The sequence below is a fragment of the Pinus tabuliformis genome, chromosome 1_2 (genome assembly GCF_031772625.1).
Source record: "Pinus tabuliformis cultivar Carrire ecotype Pingquan chromosome 1_2, CPIR1, whole genome shotgun sequence".
Classification (NCBI taxonomy): Eukaryota; Viridiplantae; Streptophyta; class Pinopsida; order Pinales; family Pinaceae; genus Pinus; species Pinus tabuliformis.
Window position 1 is genome coordinate 755,155,469 of NC_142298.1, and position 9,421 is coordinate 755,164,889.

The 9,421-nt window shown below is 37.1% G+C and overlaps 1 pseudogene; it reads left to right on the forward strand.

Moving 5' to 3' along the window:
- Positions 1-6,096: 6,096 nt before the first annotated feature.
- LOC149207983 (small ribosomal subunit protein uS3x-like) lies at positions 6,097-7,153 on the forward strand (annotated as a pseudogene).
- Positions 7,154-9,421: the final 2,268 nt, after the last annotated feature.

Genomic DNA, 9,421 nt, shown 5'->3' on the forward strand with positions numbered 1-9,421 from the left:
ATGGGGTGGCTAGCTCGTGATGCAAACCGAAAGGGGCCATATTAATTTAACTAGACTAAGCCTATGCTTAGAGTCTTTCCACATTACCCCTAGCTCTAATTATTTGGTATTCTCTTAAAAAAATGATGTAGAAAATATAAAATTTATTTCTTTGTATAACTATTTGATCTTTGTTTTTTCTCCAAAGGTGGAAAAACCTATCATAAATCAGTTTTCAACTGATAAGGAGGATAACCATCATTGAATTCTATATGCAAAGATAGATTAGCTCATGATCATTATTCAAAGAAAAACATGCCACATGAAATGACATGTTGGTGGTTTGTAAAGGGGCATACTTTTACTACTACAAAATGTCTTTAAGTCTTGAGTTGTTAATTTGTTTCCTTATAGATGAGAAAGACAAACTCTTAGTCAATTACAAGTGGTTTTAGGTCTTTCATATAAATAAATTTGGGTGACTCCAAGATGTTGATATTAAACTATTCTATTTAAGGCTAACATTCAAATATTTTTTTGTTATTAACAATTTTTAAAATGACATCGAATAAGAAATATCTCCCCCCCAACCTCTCTTTATATATATAAATTTGATGTAAAATTATATTGGCTTGAAGCCATTACGACAATATATTCAATATGAGTTGCACATATTACTTGTGGGAATTGAACATGAGTGAGGAGGATAATAATTATTCCTCCCAATGATTCAAGATAAACCGTATTGACAATACTCTCTCTCTCTCTCTCTCTCACAAACACATAAAGTTGATATAAAATTATTTCACCTAAGGTGAGCATTGAAATATCTGTGACAAGAAACCTATTTTGGAATTTGGTTCTTTAAAAAATAAAAATTGATTGGATGGCCCAGATTGCATAGACCTAGAATATTCTTTGTCGTGTCAACAATTGGATGGATGAAATAAGGAGTTTGTAAAACTAATTGATACAATTTTCCATTTCTAGACCGCGTCTTCACGGCCTAGAAAGGTGTTAATGTAGTTATAGGAATAATTTCAATTCACTGTATGTGTTCAATTTTTGTTCAATGCTTAAGTTCACTGCCCAAAGTTGGTGAGGCTCTGGTGAACAAACCCTGTGATTCTTTGAAGGAACACCACTTGGAAGATGCTGCAGAAACACAATTCCTATGTGTGAGAGGAGAAATATGGATTGAAATGATCTACGATAACTAGAAAGAATCTGTAGAATATGAAAGATACATAGGAAATGGTGATTGGTCTAATCATGTCACAAAGTTTTAGGGTATAAATTTATCCTAAATTGGATTAAATTTTTTGGGTATAAAGTTATCCTAAATTTGAATTTGTGAATTTTAATTGGTTGAATAAATTATTCTTGAGAATTGCAGAAGAAGCATCATGCAAATGTGGCTTTATATATATCAACAATTAGGTCTTTATATAAGCAATACTGTGCTCTAAGCAATGAGGTCTTTATGTGAGTAATGAAGAGAACCGATGTTTTTTCTCTGTTTCTGTTACCTATTTGAAAATTACTTGTGTATGTCACAACTAAAATAAAACCATGTGTGAGACTTGAGTAGAATAAACATAATCCCTCACCTCATTTTTCTTGGAACTATCTCGAAATACAAATGAATAGGTGGAATAGTTCATTCATTGTTTGATTTTATGGTAGATATAATTTACATTCAACATCCTCACTAATAAGATCCCCTTGAAAATCATACAAATACCACATTTTTCTTCATTGAAGAATGAAACAATGTTAGTTGCTCGTTGGTGAGATCGAGATAAACTAAATGTTTTAAGTTGAGGTATTTTTGAACTTTGGTTTGTAATATTAAAACTATGATTTTTTTAAGATCAACAACATTTTTTTTTTAAATTTGCTTCATCTTTATAATAACATAATCTATGATCCTAATTTAAGGGGATGATTCACATTAGCAAGCATAATTTCCTTCTAATAATGATGTATATATTGGCGTATATCAACCACTTTATTAATGTGGTTGTGCTAGTTGGTTTATAATCCACATAAAAAAAATGTTTTTATTATTTTCTTTAATGCCATGTCTCAATTCCAAGTTTACAATAAAATGAACTACATATCCCCTGCATATTGGGCTCTCTCTCTCTCTCTAGTACTCAACTCATTGAAATATTTAAACATGTTCCTCATAAAATTATATTACTTAATGTGGACATTGAAATATTTTATTTATAGTCGACATGGAAAATGTTTTTTGTTACTTAATATTCCTTTTAAGTCAAAGTGTCAACTCCATGTTGAGCATGGAAGGAATTAGACATCTCCCTCACACTCTACTATATAAAGCCCATTTCCGCAACAATATATAAAGGAGAAATACTCATTTTGAACCTATGATTTCTCGAGAGGAAATTTCTATTTTTAGGAGTTTTTTTTCCTATAAGGAAAATATTTACCACTCAAGTTGCATTTTCTTATCTATATATATATATATATATATATATATATATATATATATATATATATATTTTTTTTGGTAGGTAAGCACCTACTGGGGATTTGAACCAGTGACCTATCGCAAGGAGTGCCTTAACAGTGCACCCATTCACTGTCAATCCAAAGCCCCGTGGGCTACATATATATATATATATATATATATATATATATATATATATATATATATATAAATATATATAAAAAAGATAAACACAAATCAAAATACTTGTGTCATAGGTGGTCTTGTGGGTCTAGTAAAACTTGGTGAAGGAACAAAAAAATAAGGCTTTGTTGTCCAAAAGCTCTTGATTAGTTAATGAATTTATGGAATCTATTTATAAGTTCTTAATCACTAAATGACACTCATAAATAGTAAAGTTCAACAATTCCTTCTTTTTTCATGCTTAGTATTCATTAATGGTGGTTGTTTATGTGAAAAAGTTATTGATGCTACAAGGTGCTTATAAACATGTGCATATTTTGGAAAGAAATATGTATAGAATAATAAATAAAGATAATACTAATTGCTCATATTATATAATTTGTAGTTTATGACTACTTGGTCTCCATTCCTTGCAATTTTTTATTAAAATTATCATTGCAATGGCTTATATGAAAGTAACTCAAAACCAATATTAAAATTCGATAACATATTAAAGCTCAATATTCATTCCATAATAATTAAAAACATGCCATGGACTACAACACCAAATAATCTCTTTACCTTTGCAAAGCTTAAAATTTTACAAAGATCTCACCAATTTATTTACCTGTCATTTTATAAATTAAATATCCCCTATTCCCCTTCTAAATATATTTGTCTCAAGAAACACGTTCTATTCAACCATCTTAACTACTAATTATTTATAAAAAGACTTGAAAAAATACTTACTAATTAATTTTCTAAATTTAATATCTTATATTTAATGAAAAGTTAATAATAAATTATGTTTAATTATAAATAATTTATTATAATTATTTCTTAAACAAATATTAATAAATAAAATATTTCTTTATAGAAATATTAAAATATTATTATTAAAAATATTATATTTTAAATTTAAAAATTAATAATAAATTAATATTAATTTATTAAAATGATTATTATTATAATCCATTTTTTAAACTTCAGCATTTTATAATTAAGAAGACAAGGTGTTATTTAATATACAACCAATCCCTATGGAAAGAAAAAAAAAAAAACTTGAAAAAAGACTTACTAATTAATTTTTCTAAATTTAATATCTTATATTTAACGAAAAGTTAAATAATAAATTATGTTGGACTATAAATAATCTATTATAATTATTTCTTAAACAAATATTAATAAATAAAATATTTACTTATTGAAATATTAAAACTTATTATTAAAAATATTATGTTTTAAACTTAAAAAAATAATAAAAAATTATTATTAATTCATTAAAATGATTATTATTATAATCAATTTTTTACACTTCAACATTTTATATTAAGAATACATGGGGTTATTTAATATACAACCAATCCCTATGAAATAATTTTTTTTTACACTGATAGGGGTTTCCTTTGATGTCTTTGGGTGGGCAAACACTTTTCACCCAGCCAATAGGAGAGCTTGAATTTTGCCCTTCCAACCAGTTAAATTTTGCCATGTGTTCAATCTCTCCATCTAATAAAAAATTGCCATGTGGCCTTCCGCCCACGTTCTCCCCATACTGCCTCTGACGGTTCTGTACTCATGCCATCCTCCACCATATTCTCCCCATACTGCCTCTGACGGTTATGTACTCACGCCATCCTCCGCCATACCTATTTTTGCAGCATTACGTTTGGCGAAGGTTGCGAGGGAGGAGGGAGTTCAAGAGAAGTTGGTTGGTACCTCTTACAAGCAACAACAATGGCGAAACATATGAGCAAGAAGTGAAAGTTTGTCGCGGATGGTGTGTTTTTTGCTGAGTTGAACGAAGTCCTTATTCGCGAGCTTGTGGAGGATGGATACTCTGGCGTGGAGGTCCGTGTGACTCCTATGCAGACGAAGATCATCATTCGGGCGACTCATACCCAGAATGTTCTTGGCGAGAAAGGGAGGAGAATCAGGGAGTTGACATCCGTTGTTCAGAAAAGATTCAATTTTCTTGGGGGCACTGTCGAGGTTTATGTCAAGAAGGTGAACAATAGAGGGCTTTGTGCAATTGCTCAAGCTGAATCTTTGCACTACAAGCTGCTCGGAGGTCTTGCAGTTCGAAGAGCTTGCTATGGAGTGTTGCAGTTTATCATGGAAAGTGGTGCTAAGGGTTGTGAAGTTCTTATTCGCGAGCTTGTGGAGGATGGATACTCTAGCGTGGAGGTCCGCGTGACTCCTATGCAGACGGAGATCATCATTCGGGCGACTCATACCCAGAACGTTCTTGGCGAGAAAGGGAGGAGAATCAGGGAGTTGACATCCGTTGTTCAGAAAAGATTCAATTTTCCCGGGGGCACTGTCGAGCTTTACGCCGAGAAGGTGAACAACAGAGGGCTTTGTGCAATTGCTCAAGCTGAATCTTTGCGCTACAAGCTGCTCGGAGGTCTTGCAGTTCGAAGAGTGGGTGGCTGGGGCAGATGAATGGTTCTCCTTCCTTCCTGGAATGATTGTATTTCCTGCCTTTCTCTTTCAAGAACCTGTAGTGTTCACACCATCCTCGATAGGTTGGTTCCATTACCTTAACTTTAAGAGTGAACAAACAGAAGGCTGCGAGGGAGGAGGGATTTCAAGAGAAGTTGGTCAGTACGTCTTACAAGAAGTAACAATTGAAAAACAGATGAGCAAGAAGTGAAAGTTTGTTGCAGATGGTGTGTTGTTTGCTGAGTTGAACGAGGTCCTTATTCGCGAGCTTGTGGAGGATGGATACTCTGGTGTGGAGGTCCAAGTGACTCCTATGTAAACGAAGATCATCATTTAGGTGACTCATACCCAGAACATTCTTGGCGAGAAAGGGAGGAGAATTAGGGGGTTGACATCTGTTGTGAAGAAAAGATTCAATTTTCCCAGGGACACTACCAAGCTTTACGCTAAGAAGGTGAACAACAGAGGGCTTTATGTAATTGCTCAAGATGAATCTTTGCGCTACAAGCTACTCGGAGTTCTTGTAGTTCGAAGAGCTTTCTATGGAGTGTTGCGGTTTATCATGTAAAGTGGTGCTAAGGGTTGTGAAGTTCTTAGTCACGAGCTTGTGGAGGATGGATACTCTGGTGTGGAGGTCCACGTGACTCCTATGCAGACGTAGATCATCATTCGGGCGACTCATACCTAGAAAGTTCTTGGCGAGAAAGGGAGGAGAATCGGGGAGTTGACATCTATTGTTCAGAAAATATTCAATTTTCCCTGGGGCACTGTCGAGCTTTACGTCGTGAAGGTGAACAACATAGGGCTTTGTGTAATTTCTCAAGCTGAATCTTTGTGCTATAAGTTGCTTGGAGGTCTTGCAGTTCGAAGAGCGAGTGGCTGGGGTAGATGAATGGTTCTCCTTCCTTCCTAGAATGACTGTATTTCCTGCCTTTCTCTTTCAGGAACCTGTAGTGTTCACACCATCCTCGATAGGCTAGTTCCATTACCTTAACTTTAAGAGTGAACGAACGGAAGGCCGCGAGGGAGGAGGGAGTTCAAGAGAAGTTGGTCGGTACCTCTTACAAGAAGCAACAATGGCAAAACAGATGAGCAAGAAGTGAAAGTTTGTCGCGGATGGTGTGTTTTTTGCTGAGTTGAATGAAGTCCTTATTCGTGAGCTTATGGAGGATGGATACTTTGGCGTGGAGATCCGCGTGACTCCTATGCAGACGAAGATCATCATTTGGGCAGCTTGTATCTAGAACATTCTTGGCGAGAAAGGGAGGAGAATCAGGGAGTTGACATCTGTTGTTCAGAAAAGATTCAATTTTGTTGGGGGCACTGTCGAGAATGTGAAAAATAGAGGGCTTTGTGCAATTGCTCTAGCTGAATCTTTGAAATACAAGCTGCTCGGAGGTCTTGCGGTTTGAAGAGCTTGCTATGGAGTGTTTCAGTTTATCATGGAAAGTGGTGCTAAGGGTTACGGAGTTCTTATGCGCGAGCTTGTGGAGAATGGATAATCTGGCGTGGAGGTTCGTGTGACTCCTATGCAGACAAAGATAACCATTCGGGCGACTCGTACCTAGAACATTCTTGGTGAGAAAGGGAGGAGAATCAGGGAGTTGACATCTGCTTTTCAGAAAAGATTCAATTTTCTGAGGGGTATTGTCGAGATTTACACCGAAAAGGTGAACAACAAAGGGCTTTATGCAATTGCTCAAGATGAATCTTTACGCTACAAGCTGCTCGAAGGTCTTGTAGTTCGAAGAGCTTGCTATGGAGTGCTGCGGTTTATCATGGAAAGTGGTGCTAAGGGGTGTGAAGTTATTGTTAGTGGAAAAATTAGGGCACAACATGCTAAGTGAATGAAATTCAAGGATGCCTACATGATTTCTTCGGGAATACATTGATCGGGCAGTTAGGCACATTTTGTTGACATAGGGTGTTCTTGGAATTAAAGTGAAGATCATGTTGGATTGGGATCCTAAGGGCAGGCAAGGCCTAGCAAAACCATTGCTTGACTTGGTTACCATCCACACTCCCAAGGATGAGGAAGATTTCTTTGCCAAGCCAATCATTGGGAATGAAGTTGAAATATTGGCTTAGGCTTTGGCCCTATTAATTTGCATCAATCCTCAATCGATTATGCAGAGGAAATTGGCCCAGTTGATTATGAAAAATCTTTGAGATTTTTGTATTAAAAAAAATACAGGTTGAGATAGAGATCCTGGTATGCAGGGGAACATCTATGGAGACTTATGGATGAAGACACCCAATCCAAAGGCGAAGGGAACATTACAATTGAGATAAGGAGTTGGAACAATTGAGTATAACAATTTACTAAAAAAAGGAACCAAGAAGGCCCAATGAATGAGGATGGGAACGTGGGATAATATAAGTGCCAAGATCTACCCTAAACCTCACCCTGGGAACATCATATGCATATTCAAATTACAAATCCTAAAACTAGAAAGCAAAGATTGATTTTACTTCTATGACTCAGGCCCTCACTCTTTGTTCGAGGTATTTGTCAACGATGTTGGACCCGCCAACATGTAGGGGATCTCCCCGGTAAGAAGTCCCAATAAGACCTCAGACCATTTGGTGTAAGAGTCCCAGTAGTGGGTCGTATGGTAATGCCTTGACCGCGAAGTCGCACAGAGGCAAGTAAGATAACTTTGTCAGTAGCAAGGGTATGACCGCTGGAGTGAGTCAAGGAAGGTGTATGAGAGGTTCTAACACAGGTGGGCTGAGATGAAGGTGAAGGTGAGTTCCAGGTTGAAAGGGATCAGTCCCAACTCGGCTAGGAACACAAAACACATAGGACATACACATCTTACGGTGGAGCAGTCCACACGGATGTGACAGTCTCAACATACAAGGTAAGATAACATGTACAACACTTACGGATCAATCTGAATGAGTGCAACAGTTGTTACAACGAACTTCATATGAAAGGTCTGTCTGATGTCCGGCAAAGTATTCCACACAGACAGGACAACATTAACAACATATATAACACATTTCCATCAATAGATTATGCATTACAAAAAATGAAACAGTTCAGATGTAGAACACAGGTTAAAGCAACATGCATTACAAGTGTTAAAGATCAGTCTTACAACAGATACAATACATGTGTGAAAACATGTTGGCTCTTATTATATAAAGAAGTGTAAGTTCCAATCATACAATACATCCATGTAAACATGCTAGCCCCAACAATGAAACGTTACAACCACATCCGCCTACTCCTCCAAAGATATGAACTAGCTCTGTGCAATGGAGAAGCCAAGGCGCGTTACAATACTGTCCAAGATTTCTTCAAGATAGTCTTAACAGAAGCTTGGTTGACCAAAAGCCTATACAATGAGTTATGAGGGACTATTTATAGCAAAGGGTGGGGTGACCCTTGACATTCCCCTTTGTGACAGTTCAACTACCCTCATGACTCTTCACCTACTCTATGACTATTACATCCAACTATTGACACTTGACTTACACTTGACATGACTCAACATTACAATGCACATGTACTCATGTGAGACAACATGGCTTGAGCAAGCCATGCAAGACATCACTGACACTCGGTCCGCTGTGATGAGACCAACTCTTTGACATGATTGTGATGGTGAAGGTGGTGAGCTGATGCCAAGCTTGGTCATCCGTGATGGTGTGCATGCACCTCATGGTGACATCTTGCTGAAGCGAACTCTTGCCTCCGTTGCAACCGGTGCATTGGTTCGGCCCCTTCATCCAACTCATCTGCTAACATGCGCATGGTCTTCTTGGGTGTGGCTGAACTGGCACACACTGATGCATAGTGTCTGTGTTGATCTTCAAGTGTGTGCTGGTGGTCATGCACATCAACTTGTTGAAGTACATGTTCAGCTCTAGTTGGACTTGATTCTTGTCTTCGCCTTGGTGAGTGTGCTGAATGGGTTGGATTGCATGCATGCACATAATGACATGCATGTTGCTGAATCCCTTGCATGCGATCAACAACATTGCTCACCATGTCTGCTCCGTGCCAGCTGCTGGGATGGATCTTTAACTTGTACGGGCGCAGTTTCATCTATGAGTGCATGTTGCGCCCACTGTTGTTCCTATTCCTGCTGCAACTCATTCGTCTGTCTGTGCAGCTTCATGTTCTTCCTTGAGTTGCTGCTTCAGCACATGCAACTCCTTATTTGTTCCATTCTCTGTCTTCACGCGATCTTCATGTCACGTCGTCACCTCATAGCCTGAGTCTCCCAAGTTGCTTTCATCATTAGTGGATCTGCTTGATCTTGCAACTTTGTTCCACCTCTGTGTTGTCAACAACCTTCCTCTTGCATTCATTGCATTTGCTACGTTCGTTGCATTCACTTCATT